This window comes from Physella acuta, unplaced genomic scaffold (assembly GCF_028476545.2).
Source record: "Physella acuta isolate Inbredline_101_S28 unplaced genomic scaffold, ASM2847654v3 ptg000260l, whole genome shotgun sequence".
Taxonomy (NCBI): domain Eukaryota; kingdom Metazoa; phylum Mollusca; class Gastropoda; family Physidae; genus Physella; species Physella acuta.
Window position 1 is genome coordinate 410,833 of NW_026731779.1, and position 18,572 is coordinate 429,404.

The 18,572-nt window shown below is 39.2% G+C and overlaps 1 protein-coding gene across 1 annotated transcript in view; it reads right to left on the reverse strand.

The window, feature by feature from the left end:
- LOC131938963 (uncharacterized) overlaps positions 1-18,572 on the reverse strand; it is a 34,931-nt gene that overhangs the window by 13,573 nt on the left and 2,786 nt on the right. The window contains exon 2 of the mRNA XM_059297213.1: positions 18,139-18,209. The gene's annotated coding sequence lies outside the window, so the exon portion shown is untranslated. The remainder of the gene's footprint in view (positions 1-18,138; positions 18,210-18,572) is intronic.

The window sequence follows — 18,572 nt, forward strand, 5'->3', positions numbered from 1 at the left end:
CTAAACTTTTCAATTATATTTCCTAGTTAAATATAAGAGTATACCTAATCAAAAATCAATTTACATTTTTATTTTACATTTTTTTGTCCTAAAATATCCATCCTTCCTTCTACAACCTTTTATCGTAAATCTAACGAGCCGGATAACGGCCTGTCTCTTATTCCATTAAAATGTTACAGCTAAAATTAACCATCCATTAACTTTCCAACCACCCATCGATTAAACCATTTATTACAGGGCTCTGCAGGATGTAAGTGTAATTAATGGAACTTTGTGTCTCTTGTTTACACGCGAGTGTCAGCTTCACAGAAAACTGGACAACTTCGGGAGGTTATGTTACCTCTTTAAACTATAGAACCACTGAAGCTATGACATCATGGCTTACGACTATAAAACTACTGGTGATTATACCATGATGTATAAATGATATAACTACTGAGGTCTATGACACCATGACATAAAACTATAGAACCACTGGAGACTATGGCACCATGACATAAAACTATAGAACCATTGAGGCTATGACACCATGACATAAAACTATAGAACCACTGGAGGCTATGACACCATGACATAAACTATAGAACCATTGAGGCTATGACACCATGACATAAAACTATAGAACCATTGAGGCTATGACACCATGACATAAAACTTGAGAATCATTAGAGCAATGACACCATGACATAAAACTATAGAACCACTGGAGGCTATGACACCATGACATAAAACTATAGAACCACTATGACACCACGACATAAAACTATAGAACCACTGGAGGCTATGACGCTATGACATAAAACTATAGAACCACTATGACACCATGACATAAAACTATAGAACCACTAGAGGCTATGACACCACGACATATAACTATAGAACCATTGGAGGCTATGACACCACGACATAAAAACTATAGAACCACTGGAGGCTATGACACCATGACATAAAACTATAGAACCACTGGAGCTATGACACCATGACATAAAACTATAGAACCATTGAGGCTATGACACCATGACATAAAACTATAGAACCAGTGGAGGCTATTACACCATGACATAAAACTATAGAACCACTGGAGCTATGACACCATGACATAAAACTATAGAACCACTATGACACATTGACATAAAACTATAGAACCACTGGAGCTACGACACCATGACATCTATAGAACTACTGAAGGCTATGACATTATGCCATTATACGACTCCAATATTAAAACCTTGCAGCCAAAGTTTGTATTGTAAACACCAGAAACCACCCCCAGTGCCAGTGGGTCTCTAGAGGCGGGAGCAGAACATTCCTTGACCAGACCAAGTTCTAAACCACACGGGAGGAGGAATGTCCAAAAAATTGTTGAGATAAAAAACAAACGTCCCAAAAGTCCTTGGTGAATAAAACTTCATTAAAAACGCGGATCCCTTCCAAATATGCAACAAATTGGCAATTTTTACCACGGCACAAAGAGATGCACTTTGGTTAACTAGCTCTGATGGTATTAATGGAGGATATCTGAGATACAGAGATAACAGATATCTGATGGTGCTGGTTAATGTAAGACTACAACACTGACGGTCCGATGCAGGAGTACAGTGGGGGGAACTACATTATAAAAGCCAAAAATGTGGGGAACTATACTATACAAGCCTAAAGTGGGGGAACTTAATTATACAAGCCTAAAGTGCGGGGAACTAAATTATAAAGTTCTAAAGTGTGGGGGACTAAATTATATCGGCCTAAAGTGTGGGGAACTAATACCGACCTAAAGTGTAGGGAACTTATACTAGAGTAAAGTGTGGGGAACAAATACCGACCTTAAGTGTGGGGAACAAATACCGACCTAAAGTGTGGGGAACTAATACTAGAGTAAAGTGTGGGGAACAAATACCGACCTAAAGTGTGGGGAACAAATACTAGAGTAAAGTGAGGGGAACAAATACCGACCTAAAGTGTGGGGAACAAATACCGACCTAAAGTGTGGGGAACAAATACCGACCTAAAGTGTGGGTAACTTATGCCAGAATAAAATGTGGGGAACTTAACAAAAACAAAGCGTGGCTCGACACACTCAAATATCGGTTTACATAATTACGTCATCGACCTCCGTGAGATAATGGTGAGCTAATTTTGGACGAGAAAGTAGTCAGACAAAAGTGTTTCAGTCCTGGGGGTGAGGGGAGGGGGGAAGGAGAGTGGGATTACGTGTATTTAGGTGTCGTGTTTCGGTGGTTTTGGCTCGTCCTATTCTGACATTTATTTTTTTTAAAAGACGCGAGACAACAGATGAAGGTTAAACTAAATCCCAAGCAAAAGCAAGATTGCCGAGATAGAGGAAGTGATGGCGAGCTGAAGTCAAATATTCTACATGGCAAAACTTTAATACATTGATACTTTCACTTGTATCAGGTAGGAGATGGGTACAGTAGGTTACACAGAGAAAAACACGTATACATTGATTCTACGAACTCTGTATTGATTGTCAGAGGGTGTATGGACTCGTCTAGTTTAGAGGATGAAGATCTTGAAAAACGTTTCTAAAGGCCACTTTGTTCTCAACTAATCAAAAAATAGTTCTTGAGTCAGTACAGACGCCCTCTGTTTACCCGGAGACTCTTCTAAGTACTGGTCGCATTCGTGGACTATTTACACACTCTACAGCAGCTGATGAGGTTATGAGCGGGAAGACAACTACACTCACATCGTGTTTAAGTGCAGGCCGACAGCTACACTTACACTTTGTTTAAGTGCAGGGCGACAGCTACACTTACACTTTGTTTAAGTGCAGGAAGACTATTACATTTACTTTTTGTTTAAGTGAAGGGAGACAACTTCACGTCCAATTTTTGGTAAAGGGAGACAACTACACTTATACCTAGTGCAGGGAGACAATTACACTTACATTTTGTTTAAGGGCAGGGAGACAACTACACTTATAGCTTGTTTAAGTGCAGGGAGACAACTACACGTACCACTTGTTTGATTATCCTTTATTTCAGCAGCGGCATAAGCTGGCTAGAGCCTTTATTTCCATCAGGTATTAGCAGGAATCATCAAATAATGTTCAGCATCAAAGTACAGTTTCAAAACATGCTCGCCGAAAGTGGGTTGTTTTATACAAAAAATTCAAGGATTCACGTTAAAAACAAGAAAATATTTTATTAATGCAAAGAACAAAGAAACGCTTAAAGACCACATAAAAAGGGAAGAGCATTCCGTCTGACATGAGCAACCAATTATTTTGTGCAAGCAGTTCCGAAGCAATTAAAAAATAGCATTGGAAACAACAGATCTGATTTGGAAAGTCTAGCTTGAGTTAATTGGCGGCGACATTTATAGTATCAGAGTTATTCGTGATCACTTCTACTTAAAGAACACACAGGCATTCTAATTTTGAATGGCGAGATCGTTGTTCTAATGGCATAGGAGCAGTTAGTTCTTAATGAACCAGACTCAAGTAAATACCGCCTTGATTAACCCAACAATTAGTTCTCATAAAATCAACCAGTAAATAGCGCCTTAATTAAACCAAACAATTAGTTCTCATAAAATCAACCAGTAAATAGCGCCTTAATTAAACCAAACAATTAGTTCTCATAAAATCAACCAGTAAATAGCGCCTTAATTAAACCAAACAATTAGTTCTCATAAAATCAACCAGTAAATAGCGCCTTAATTAAACCAAACAATTAGTTCTCATAAAATCAACCAGTAAATAGCGCCTTAATTAAACCAAACAATTAGTTCTCATAAAATCAACCAGTAAATAGCGCCTTAATTAAACCAAACAATTAGTTCTCATAAAATCAACCAGTAAATAGCGCCTTAATTAAACCAAACAATTAGTTCTCATAAAATCAACCAGTAAATAGCGCCTTAATTAAACCAAACAATTAGTTCTCATAAAATCAACCAGTAAATAGCGCCTTAATTAAACCCAACAATTAGTTCTTATAAAATCAAACAGACGCCTTGATTAAAGCCAACAATTAGTTCTTATAAAATCAAACAGACGCCTTGATTAAACCCAACAATTAGTTCTTATAAAATCAAACAGACGCCTTGATTAAAGCCAACAATTAGTTCTTATAAAATCAAACAGACGCCTTGATTAAACCCAACAATTAGTTCTTATAAAATCAAACAGACGCCTTGATTAAAGCCAACAATTAGTTCTTATAAAATCAAACAGACGCCTTGATTAAACCCAACAATTAGTTCTTATAAAATCAAACAGACGCCTTGATTAAAGCCAACAATTAGTTTTCCTTAAATCGGACCACTGTTCCCCGAGTATTGATCCCGTCAGCACATTTAGCCAGCAAACATTTGTCTCAAATAGTTTGATGGGTCCCACATTTAGCCAGAAACATTTTATTAGTCAGCCACCATTTTTTGTTGGGTCCCACATTTAGCCAGAAACATTTTATTAGTCAGCCACCATTTTTTATTGGGTCCCACATTTTGAGAGCCAACATTTTGTTGGGTCCCACATTTAGCCAGCAAACATTTTGTTGGGTCCCACATTTAGCCAGAAACATTTTATTAGTCAGCCACCATTTTTTGTTGGGTCCCACATTTAGCCAAACACATTTTATTAGTCAGCCACCATTTTTTATTGGGTCCCACATTTTGAGAGCCAACATTTTGTTGGGTCCCACATTTAGCCAGCAAACATTTTGTTGGGTCCCACATTTAGCCAGCCACCATTTTTTATTGGGTCCCACATTTTGAGAGCCAACATTTTGTTGGGTCCCACATTTTGAGAGCCAACATTTTGTTGGGTCCCACATTTAGCCAGCAAACATTTTGTTGGGTCCCACATTTAGCCAGCCACCATTTTTAATTGGGTCCCACATTTTGAGAGCCAACATTTTGTTGGGTCCCACATTTTGAGAGCCAACATTTTGTTGGGTCCCACATTTAGCCAGCAAACATTTTGTTGGGTCCCACATTTAGCCAGCCACCATTTTTTATTGGGTCCCACATTTTGAGAGCCAACATTTTGTTGGGTCCCACATTTTGAGAGCCAACATTTTGTTGGGTCCCACATTTAGCCAGCAAACATTTTGTTGGGTCCCACATTTAGCCAGCCACCATTTTTTATTGGGCCCCACATTTTGAGAGCCAACATTTTGTTGGGTCCCACATTTAGCCAGCAAACATTTTGTTGGGTCCCACATTTAGCCAGCCAACATTTTGTTGGGCCCCACATTTAGCCAGCCAACATTTTATTGGGCCCCACATTTAGCCAGTCAACATTTGTCTCAATAGTTTGTTGAGTGTCACACACAATTGTGGTGTGGAGAGACGCCATACTCAAGCTACACAAACCACCACAACAACAACGGCCCATGCATGTTTTATGCTAATAGCATATCCCTGGCAGTTTTCTGGCTGATGATGAATGCCATTTTCCGTGGTCGTAAAGTGTACGATGCAGTTTTCATGCTTATGTTGTGATCTTTGCAACTTGGCCCCTAATGACGTGATCAATGCAACTTTCACGCTGATTACAAAATCAATGCAACTATTACGCAAATGACATGATAAATGCAGTTTCAAAATATTGACGTGACCCATGCATTTTCACGCCGATAACGTGATCCATACAGTTTCACATCATCTAGTGATCCACAAAGTTTCACATCATCAAATGATCCACCAAGTTTCAAATCAAGTGATCCATACAGTTTAACGCCACTGGCGTACAGTATCATGTTTTAAAACACTCCTAAACATTTTAAAAACAAAGTTAAAAAAAAAACAACCTCGTATTTTACTTTGTTTTTCCCTTGATTTATTTAACATTACAGAAAAAAAAACGGAAGTACGATGTCATATGCTGTATTATAAACACAAGAATACAGCCAGTCCATCTAAATCAATCCGTTTCTATGGCAACTGGTTAAACAACACGTGCCTCAATGATTATTTCTCTGTTTAAGCAGAAGAAAAAAAATCTCACAACAAACGAGTTGATCAACACATTCAAAATAATGACGTAGCTGGGGGACATGTAGCTGTAGACATACTTGGGATATGTAGCTGTAGACATACTTGGGATATGTAGCTGTAGACATACTTGGGATATGTAGCTGTAGACATACTTGGGATATGTAGCTGTAGACATACTTGGGATATGTAGCTGTAGACATACTTGGGATATGTAGCTGTAGACATACTTGGGATATGTAGCTGTAGACATACTTGGGATATGTAGCTGTAGACATACTTGGGATATGTAGCTGTAGACATACTTGGGATATGTAGCTATGGGCATATCTGGGATATGTAGCTGTGGGCATATCTGGGATATGTAGCTGTGGGCATTTCTGGGATATGTAGCTATGGGCATATCTGGGATAAGTAGCTGATTATGTAGCGGTGGGCATATCTAGGATAAGGAGCTGCTAATGTAGCTGTGGGGATATATGGGATATGTAGATGACGGTACATCTGGGATAGGTAGCTGTAAGAGTAGCTGGGAAGAAATGTACATATGGAATGCAGCTGTTAACATGTAGCTGGGATAAGTAGACGAATTTGTGTAATTAAGAGAAACATTCGAGACACATTTCTAACACAGCAAGGTTTGACGAACCGCTATAGACAGTTACTAGTTTGTCGACTAAATTCCCCACCCCTGTCGTTTTTTTTTTCAATCTCCAACTTATTTATTAAGTCTTCGATCGAACATGAAATAAACACCACCATTTGACACAAATATTAATAAGTATAATAACAGCCTTAAAACATGAAAGTCTCGCTTAATTTATCCCTCTAAAAAGTTTAGTTAAACTAATCAGGATACGGGATTAGTTAGCTCAGCTACACGAGTCTAATCTGGGCGTTTAATCAGGCGTAATTTGCATGTTCAAGTCAAATAAACGAGGGCCGAGCAAAATCGATGGGTCTGGCTAGTAAATGAGGCTTTTTAAAATTCACCTTGACTTTGCTTTTTTTTCTCTAAATTGGTCAGAACATTTAACGTAGAACGTTTAAAAACTTACAGGCCTCCGGAAATGTACAATGGTCATTAAAACGTAATCATTTCTAGTTCATGGGTTAAAAGTAATTTTAAGAGTTCACTGGAATAATCACTGGAATAATCACAAAAGTAGTTCACTCTTCTCACAACCACTCACGAGTTCGCTATTTTTAGGACTATTCACAGTCAAAAAAAAGTTTACTATTCACACGTTCATTTTCACTCAACCACTCACGAGTTCACTATTCACACGACGACTAACCACAAAGTTCACTATTCACACAGCTACTAACGAGTTTAATATTCACACGACTACTAACGAGTTCACTATTCAATCGACTACTCACCATAAAGTTAACTATTCACACGCTTACTCATCATAATGTTAACTATTCACACGACTAATCACGAGTTCACTATTCACACAACTACTCACCATGAAGTTGATTATTCTCTCGTCCACTCACGAGTTCACTATTCACACGACTACTAACGAGTTCACTATTCACACGACTAATCACCATTAATTCACTATTCACATAACTACTAACGAGTTCACTATTCACACGACTAATCACGAGTCCATTATTCACACGACTAATCACCAATAATTCACTATTCACTCGACTCCTCACGAGTTCACTATTCACACAACTACTAACGAGTTCACTATTCACACGACTAATCACCATTAATTCACTATTCACTCAACTCCTCACGAGTTCACTATTCACACGACGACTCACCACAGAGTTGACTATTATCTCGACCACTCACCATCAAGGAATAAAGAGACACGCGATGGACGAGATACACCTGACGTCTGGTCAGGAAAATGTTATGTAGGAGTTAGGGGCTTGGGTATTTTGTAGTAGTTAGGGGCTTGGATGTGATGTAAGAGTTAGGGGCTTGGATGTGATGTAAGAGTTAGGGGCTTGGATGTGATGTAAGAGTTAGGGGCTTGGATGTGATGTAAGAGTTAGGGGCTTGGATGTGATGTAAGAGTTAGAGGCTTGGATGTGATGTAGGAGTTAGGGGCTTGGATGTGATGTAGGAGTTAGAGGCTTGGATGTGATGTAAGAGTTAGGGGCTTGGATGTGATGTAAGAGTTAGGGGCTTGGATGTGATGTAAGAGTTAGGGGCTTGGATGTGATGTAGGAGTTAGGGGCTTGGATGTGATGTAGGAGTTAGAGGCTTGGATGTGATGTAGGAGTTAGGGGCTTGGATGTGATGTGGGAGTTAGGGGCTTGGATGTGATGTAGGAGTTAGGGGCTTGGATGTGATGTAGGAGTTAGGGGCTTGGATGTGATGTAGGAGTTAGGGGCTTGGATGTGATGTAGGAGTTAGGGGCTTGGATGTGATGTAGGAGTTAGGGGCTTGGATGTGATGTAGGAGTTAGGGGCTTGGGCATTTTGTAGTAGTTAGGAGATTGGGTGTGATATAAGAGTTAGGGGCTTAGATGTTATGAATGAGTCTGTAGAACGTGAGGACTAACATTGTGTACCAGGGAATCCAACAACCAAGATCTTTGTTTTCCGCGAGATAAAAAACAACAACCCTATCATGCGTAATGGACAAGAAACGAAAGCGACAGAAACAGATGGCCATCACGGCCATTATAAGGCCTGACGTAGATGGAACTGGTGCCAAAAGATGCGTTAGCTGCTCTACAAGGCAGGGATGACTTCCGTTTCCTGTTTCATCTCTACGCATGTCTAGCTGTGAGTTCATTGCCAGAGTTTGTAGCAAGACATTTTATACGTATATTAATGAAACGTACTATTCGTATTTCTTACCTATTAAATCTACACATATAACATGTTCTATTAGACTTACTACGACTTACTAGGTAGACCTATCATTAGTAAAAAAAATTGAAAGTTTAAAAATTCAACAAAAATGCAGATATGATAAGGCGAATACACATATAATTAATTCGTTACAGAAATAGTTTTTTAAATGAGTTCAGGACAAGGTCGTCTATTTTGGCAGACGCAGTAGATTCCGCGTATTTGTGAGGTATGCTAAGACGGCATATAATCAGCAAATGACCCAGAGATTTTTTTAAAAACCGATCCCCAACTAATGTTGAATATAACATATGAGCTGAGCTGGCTCAGTATTGTTTCAATGATCTATTTCGTTATCTTGTGATATATTGAACGTAGACTAAAAACAATGCGTTCTTGCCCACAAGCACCCAATTTCAACTTAATTTACATCTAACACTCCCCCCCCCCCGATACATTTGCTACAACTTCATTCCAACACTTCCCTCAATACAAAATGGCTTCGATGAATTTTACATTTCTCGCAAGTGCTATCTTCAAGTAAAAAAAAAAGGCTGAACCGAACAAAATGAAAATGTTTTCCAATTGAATAACTAACATCAGCACAAAGCGCCAACACAACGTGTGGATGTTCCACAGACAGCTTTGTCCATCAGCGCTAAAGAAAGATTATAGCAAGCAGCTATCTCCTAACTAAGCATCTTGTATTCTGGTTGAGTGGGCCGATAATTAGTCCCGTTACCTGGGGCTCAAATCTCTAATTATAGCCGGCAACTGGCCTCAATGTAATGAGACGGAGAATCCAGCCGCAGGGGATCTAACTGTGCACACGAAATGGCAATTTTCTAAACAGGAAACCTGTTGTATATACATAGATTTGTATAAAATATACACACTTACGGTTTTTATCCACCACTGCCCTTTATCTATTTGTCGGTCCATCTGTCTGTTTATCTATCTATCTATTTATCTATCTATCTATCTATCTATCTATCTATCTATCTATCTATCTATCTATCTATCTATCTATCTATCTATCTATCTATCTATCTATCTATCTATCTATCTATCTATCTATCTATCTATCTATCTATCTATCTATCTATCTATCTATCTATCTATCTATCTATCTATCTATCTATCTATCTATCTATCTATCTATCTATCTATCTATCTATCTATATACATATATATATATATATATATATATATATATATAAAATTAGAATATATATCTACATTCGGGCTATATATATATATATATATATATATATATATATATATATATATATATATAGCCGGAATGTAGATATATATTCTAATTTCTATGCCCTGTACAACCGAATAATATGAGTACTTAACGTAACTTATGTCTTACGTCGTTGAATATGAACTGGTAACCAAACAAAAGTCCAGGAAAAAAGCTGTTGTCACAGTATGACTGACAGGGTTAGCCGCTTTCTATAAATTTTAATAAAGAAATTAACCAGATGTTATTGAATCGATCGTCGAATGGGGTCAGATGACGTGCTATAAATAGCCGGGGTGTGGGTTATGTAAATATAGATTTATGAAAATATCTCCGTGAGATGGGTGTTATATTGCCCCGTGTCTTAAAAATGTATCATTAATTTAAGGCAGTACAGCTTAACTCAGCAGCGCTTAAAGTGCATAAACTTGGCCTGTTTTATCAGGTATCCAAATTAGTCATTTAGATAATATACGGGAAAAAGTACCATACATATTTCAAGTGTCAGGCTATAACGTTTGGACAACTGTCAGTGCCAATCACAAAACTGTGACCACTTTATGTAAGCAACGCAGGCAGGGTATATACCCCTCTAGACTGCATTCTGATAATTACAAAACTCGCGATACAATGAGCACATTATTCCTGTAGAATGTGCTGTAGAGAAAGGTGTTGTATAAATTAAAATGTACACAATTACATTCTTATAACTTTTAAATTTGCTGAAATATGAAGTAGCCTCATGTCATTGGCTTCACAAAGTAAAAACACTTGTCTACCTTTGAGTGAAACTATGATGTGAATGTCAAGGTGACCCATGTCAGTGTGTCCCCGTCACACCTGGCTGATTTTTGACGCCGGGAGCATGTGGGGGATTATGTTGTCACGTGACTGACTGGATCCAACCATCTGGTAGGTAAATGTGACAGACACGCGTGGACAGGTGGGTGTATGAATCATAACGACACAAATATTGACCTTTTTTCACCTGATCAGGTGGGTGGACGTTACTGTAAGGGACAAGAGCAGGGTGTGGGAGAAACATGGGAAGTCGCAGGGGGGGGGGGGGTCAGATACAGGTAACAGAAGAGAAATGAGCAGAAGAGACTTGTGTTTAACTTAGAACTGATATTTGAGCAGAAGAGAATTGCGTTCAATTTTAAACAGAAGACAAACAGCTGAAATGTTGCCTGTTTTGATTGATCGATTGTTCACAAGTTCAACATGACACGGGCAGTGTGACGGAGGGATTTACAACTAATCGTAGCTAGACTAGGCTATACCAGAAGTTTTTGTCCAATTGTGTGCCGACAACACCTGGTCACGTGATACTGGTAGAGTTTACTATGGGATGGGAGAGGGGTGATCCAGGGGTCGATGGGTTGTGAGGGGTCTGATCAAGGGGTCTAGGGGATGGGGGAAGTGGGATCGACAGGTCTACTGGATGGCAGAAGTGTGATCAAGGGGTCTAGGGGATGTGAGAGATAAGGTCAAGGGGTAGAGCACAACTGTAAAACCTGTAGGATCGTATGGTCAAAACTCAGTGAGGCGAGGCCCCAGTCTATAGCACTGTGTCCACGTAAAAGTATCACGTGTTCCAGACACAGGTCATATGCCATGAAGCTGTCCTAATGACCATTATTTAAACACAATGAATAGGCTAGTCAAATTTCTTGCCTGGATAGAATACTAAAGAGACCCATACTTGACTATTTGTACGGTGGTTATTAATTAAGTAGCCAAACCATAGTAACACACACGAGTTCAATAGCACTAGGATATCTACACTATAATATTTACACAAACTATTTTATTCATCTTTATATTTACAATGTGTTATTGTTTTAATCAAGTACATTTTATCTACAGTACTGCAGTATTTATATAAATTACGTGTAATATCTACACTAACAGCTCAGTCATGGTTAAATACAAATGTAATATCTACATCTACAGCAGTGTCATGTTTATATAAAGTACATTTAATATCTACACTTATAGTACATGAATGTTTACATACAGATAACTCTAGGACAGCGTATGGGAGATAACTCAAGCAAAATGTACACTGATGTTGGGAGTTTGTTGACCCTTGACACCTCCCGTAAGGTCAATGTCAAACTCGTGTAGCTACTTGCAGGGCGCGGCCTTAAAGCGGTAGGTAACACAGAGACAATCAAGGCGCGGCGTTGAAGCGCTACTTAACATAGACTCTCATTGTGACAATCAATTAGTCTTTATTAGACCATAACCAGAAACTTGGACTGTTTTTTTTTAAAAATTCAGCTGACTGGGCTACAATTAGGATTGGTCCAGGCAGTATTTGACTGGGCTACATTTCAGACTTATTTCTCCGGGGGGGGGGGGGGGGGGCGTTTGATATTTTCGGGGGCCGGGGGTGGTAGGCCTTCTTTGGCGTGGGGGGGGGGGTGCCGCAGAGCTGCCAGGAAGAATCTGTGTGAGATCAGGTCTATGACTGTGAGATCAGGTCTATGGCTGTGAGATCAGGTCTATGGCTGTGAGATCAGGTCTATGGCTGTGAGATCAGGTCTATGGCTGTGAGATCAGGTCTATGACTGTGAGATCAGGTCTATGACTGTGAGCTCAGGTCTATGGCTGAGAGATAAGCTCTATGGCTGTGAGATCAGGTCTATGGCTGTGAGATCAGCTCTATGGCTGTGAGATCAGGTCTATGGCTGTGAGATCAGGTCTATGGCTGAGAGATAAGCTCTATAGCTGTGAGATCAGGTCTATGGCTGTGAGATCAGGTCTATGGCTGTGAGATCAGGTCTATGACTGTGAGATCAGGTCTATGGCTGTAAGATCAGGTCTATGGCTGTGAGATCAGGTCTATGACTGTGAGATCAGGTCTATGGCTGTAAGATCAGGTCTATGGCTGTGAGATCAGGTCTATGGCTGTGAGATCAGGTCTATGGCTGTGAGATCAGGTCTATGGCTGTGAGATCAGGTCTATGGCTGTGAGATCAGGTCTATGGCTGTGAGATCAGGTCTATGGCTGTAAGATAAGCTCTATGGCTGTGAGATCAGGTCTATGGCTGTGAGATCAGGTCTATGGCTGTAAGATAAGCTCTATGGCTGTGAGATCAGGTCTATGGCTGTGAGATCAGGTCTATGGCTGTAAGATAAGCTCTATGGCTGTGAGATCAGGTCTATGGCTGTGAGATCAGGTCTATGGCTGTGAGATCAGGTCTATGACTGTGAGATCAGCTCTATGACTGTGAGATCAGGTCTATGGCTGTAAGATAAGCTCATGGCTGTGAGATCAGCTATCCAGCACCAAAATATCGTTAAACAGTTCTTCTTTTACTAATGATACGAGAGTCTGAAATAGAAGACCCGCATCTGCATAATCCTATACTTCACATACGACACAAAAAAAGGAAGAAAACGGTAACGTGATCAATGTCCGTCAGAAAGATTTCTCCAGCGTGGAAGGAAACGGGCACCATAAAGGGCGAAGATGAAGGAAACGGGCACCATAAAGGGCGAAGATGAAGGAAACGAATGGGTCACGGGATACGCAATCACGTTAAGCCGCGGGGTTAATGAGGGCGCGCCCTTTGGGTTCGTGTCCTCCGGAGCGGCAGAAACAGACGGGGAGACACATCGATCATAGGGCGTGAAAGATAATAATGTCATCGACTAGCACGCCCGGCCGTGGCTACTTGTGGGGACAGCTGAAGATAGGGATGGGAGATCAATCTAAGGATAGAAATCAATGGGTAATGGGAGTCAGTGTCCAAGTTATGCAAGGTGGTGGTGGGAATATGCAAGTGATGATGGGAGTCAGATTGAAGTTTTTGTGGGAGTCAGTATTCAAGTTGTTATAGGAGTTCAATATGTTATGGAGGTCAATATGCACATGATGATGGGAGTCAGTATTCAATTATTATGGAGGTCAGTGTTCAAGTTCTGCGGGAGTCAGTATTCAAGTTGTTATGAGAGCCAGTATTCAATTTATTATGGTAGTCAGTATTCAAGTTGTTATGTGAGTCAGTATTCAAGTTATTATGGTAATCCGTATTCAAGTTGTTGTGAGAGTCAGTATTCAAGTTATTATGGTAATCAGTATTCAAGTTGTTGTGAGAGTCAGTATTCAAGTTATTATGGTAATCAGTATTCAAGTTGTTGTGAGAGTCAGTATTCAAGTTATTATGGTAGTCAGTATTCAAGTTGTTATGTGAGTCAGTATTCAAGTTATTATGGTAATCAGTATTCAAGTTGTTGTGAGAGTCAGTATTCAAGTTATTATGGTAATCAGTATTCAAGTTGTTGTGAGAGTCAGTATTCAAGTTATTATGGTAGTCAGTATTCAAGTTGTTATGGTAGTCAGTATTAAAGTTATTATGTGAGTCAGTATTCAAGTTATACAATTGGTGTCGGAGTCGATATACTTGTTATAAAATTTAACATTCTTGCCAGTTTGGGGTGGTCATATTTTATATTAGTGTAGGGTGGTCTTATTTTATGGTAGTGTGGAGGTTATCATATTTCCCCTCAGATCAAATTAGCGTCCGCTGGCCAGACTTGTAACCCCCATCCACCCCATTGAATTAATCGAGGAATACGGTCAGTCTAAAAACGGACGGTTGGAACGCATAGAGCAGGGGTAGATATCTCATCACCACTGATCAGTTTATTTCTAGACCAACAGTCACGTGACCAAGCATACCATGAAACAGGATGACGTATAAGGGTTATTTTTGGCTCAATGCGGGCAATGGCGAGATATTGGTAAACATTGCGTCACGGTACATGACTGGTTATATAACATGATTTTTTAAGACAAACTGTGGGCTAAATAGATTGTAATAATATAACGCGTCACACAAACACACACAATAAGCGCGTTACTGGAGGAACTATTGTGTGCGAGGTTACTCGACAAGCACGTAACTGAAGTGACTTATTGTGTACACGATTACTTAACTAGTTAAAAGACATAAAAGATAAATATCCTTTTTGAAATAATGTTGGGCGGTGACCATTTGTTCGGGTTTTAAAATTATGTTGAAGGATTTCATAAGATGGTTCGCAATATTTACAATGTCGAGGATTAATATAATTATTACTGTTATCATGTCAAGAGCACTCGTGTAAAACACTTTGACAAACGTACTTTAAGCGGGCGTGACACTACGTACATTACGCAGAAATGTAACATCCGTGAAAAGTTTTTCATAAAAACCCGACAGTAAATTCTGATTCCTGGTCAAGTTTTTGACCACTTGTGCTAGGGGGAAGGGGGGGGGGTACGCTGCATATCACATCCTGAATCCGGGAATCAAGACACAAGTAACCACAAGCTTTTTTTTAGGGGGGAAGGGGAGACAAATTCCTCAAAATACACGTGACGTACCCCGAAGATATGTTTCTCCTACAGAAATCGTGCTCTGTTTAACACATGGGCAGTGTCAGAGCTCGACGGGTCCCATTCGGTATTTTCACTGCTCAGGGATCACCATCACATACGTTTCCATACAGCTAAACTATCCTAACAGACCTCATCACATATACCATAGTGTCAACCAGAGGCGTAGCGAGGGGGGGGGGGGCGGGCGGGGGTGCGGACCGCACCGGGTGACACCATTTAGGGGGGTGACACCAAGGCAAAAAATAGTAAAATATATAGAGAAAAATGTGAGGAGGGGGGGGGTGTGCAAATCGAAAATTGAAAGTTTGTCCCCGGGAAGAGTCGCTACGCCTCTGGGGGGGGGGGGGGGTGACACCATTAAGTGCCGCACCGGGTGACACCCGACCTCGCTACGCCACTGGTGTCAACAGTTTCCACATAGCTAAACTATCCTAACAGAACTGATCACCAACACATAGGCCTACACCATAGAGTCAGCAGTTTCCTAACAGACCTAACTAGAAAAAAAATGTATCTTTTGCAAGCTTATCTTTGTTCCAAATTTCTTTTAGAAACGTATGAGTCGGCAAATCCATTTCAGATGTGAAGGAGCTCACAAAAGTGTGAAGTTACCTGTTGCTGCTATCAATTAACGCGGCGTAATTACGTCAGGAAGAGAGGAAGCTAGCTTTGTGCGCGATATTATCGTGGTCTAACTTGCACGGTTAGCAAAAAGATTTCTGACAGGTTTATTTTAAAGTATGGGAGTGTTGATCTACCCCACTCCCACCCCTCTCTATTGTAGAACATGTCATCCACTAAGTATACAAAAAAACCAAGGGATTTTCAGACAGGGAAATTAATTAATTTTGACTAATTAAATACATTCTTGTTCTGTCAATCGGTAATTATGTGTTAAGTAAATTTAAACGACATAGATTAAATCATTAGTAATTTGAATCCTGTCATTTTGAAATGATTTAATATCGAAAAAATTATTGGATAATTATTTCTAGGAAAATTAAAACGCTATAGATTTGCAAATTAAAAATTAAGTCTTAGATAATTGAGATTTAGACATCGCATATGAGCAACCCGATTCAAGCAATGATAACGTGGGGTGTCTATAGAAATAAACTAAACGCTATGGAAACATGAACAACCGAATGTTTACATTCAGCGTTTCAGCATACAATGGATGCGTCCATTTCAAATGGCGGATGTGTCGACCAACTCATCCACCTGTCAGTTGTGTATGGTCGCAGGTTTAAACGGGTATCTGACATTTCGCCTGTCAGTTGTGTATGGTCGCAGGTTTAAACGGGTATCTGACATTTCGCCTGTCAGTTGTGTATGGTCGCAGGTTTAAACGGGTATCTGACATTTCGCGGATGGGGACACATATTCCGGGTGGTCTAAGCTAATTGCATGCGGCACGTGATCGATAAAGCCTTAATGGCCCGGACTAGATGATATCTGATTAATTGTCGGCGTGCTGATTGGGACAATTAACTTTTTATAATGGGATGATTGGCTGCGATTGGCGGACTAAATGTAGATTTCATTGCTGCAATAGATGGTGGATACTGGATACTTGGGAATACTGGATATTGGATACATGGCAATATCCGATATTGGATAGGCGGCAATGTTAGATGATGGATGCGTGGGAAAGATAGATAATAAATACGTGGGGATGCTGGATATTGGATACAAAGCAATGTTCGATAGTGGATACCCGTTAATCCTAGATGATGGATATGTGGGGATTTTGGATAATAGATACGTGGGAATGCTGGATCTAAGATAGACAACTGTGTATGTTCCTGGCAAAGATTTTATTGAGAGCTTTTTCAACATAAGATGATATTTTAATTCCCTATTTTAAATTTCTATAGGCCAACTTGTTGCTTGATAGTACTAAATTAGTAGACTTTTTTTATAGTGTGGGATATGATATCACATGTTGAGAGTTATATCTTAAAGCTTGTAGTGGTAAATCCAAATAAAGGAGTAGTTGTTATAATGATATTTAGGCAGGGTGCTGACTATGTAATCCATTTATACCTGCATCCCTAAACAAATGAACTCTGGTTTATCTCATTCTGTTCTTCAGGACTGTACAAAAGATTACTCGACATTTATTTTAAATGCTAAAGTTTCAATAAAAATATAAAAAAAATGACAATGGTAACAGACAATGAATTCATTACCTAACAAAACTGGGTGGATTTATTCATCACAAATCACCATCATAACAAGCCAAATGTGGGAAATGTTCTAGTTGTTTTAGGAGTCTATGAGAGTTATCTCTCTTGTGTTTTAAATATTTATATCTGCAAGCTTGTGGGATTCTCATATTTAGTATTGTTATGTCAGATTATCACTAGGCTATGCATTTTATGAGTAAATTAACATATCATGCAATCAGGTTAATTGGAAGTAATCATAAATGAGGTAAATAAAAATAGATGTGCAACACATAATGCAAGGTCAGAACAATAAAAGAATATGCAACATACAAGAAGTGTTAAAATTAAAACAAAATTTACCACACAATAGAGTGGAGGGTCATAACTAAAATGTATAGAAATAACCTCAGAGAGTTATTGGTAACAGGTAGATAAATAGAAGATTCACCACATTCATCCAAAATGAGTGTCAAGGAGATACTTAAAACAGAAACACATCATATCTCAGCTGTGAATTTAAGTTTTTAAAAGAATCTTACCTGCAAGTTATCTTTCTAGTCAGGTAATAAGTTAAAATATATTCCACAGATTATGTGTTGAACAGGGAATTCTGTGAAACAAAAAATATCACAAAATTAAAATACAAGTGTGTGTGTGTGTGTGTGTGTGTGCGTGCGTGCGCGTGTGTGTGTGTGTGTGTATTTGCATCAAGCAAAAGTGAACAAACATTGTGTAGGCTTACTAAATGATGATTGAAATGTTACTAGACTATAGAAGTTCAGGAGAGTTAGTCCAGTTAAGAGTGCAGTTGATAAAACAAAAGTGCTGAGTGTGTTGTAATCACTTGTTTTTTTAACCTTCAGCTATTTCAGCCAGACCCACCCACTATAAGAAAATTCAAACTTTACTGAAAGAAACTAGCAATTTAGTTTGCATTTTTAAAAACCATAATATAGTAGCTTTAACAATTTAG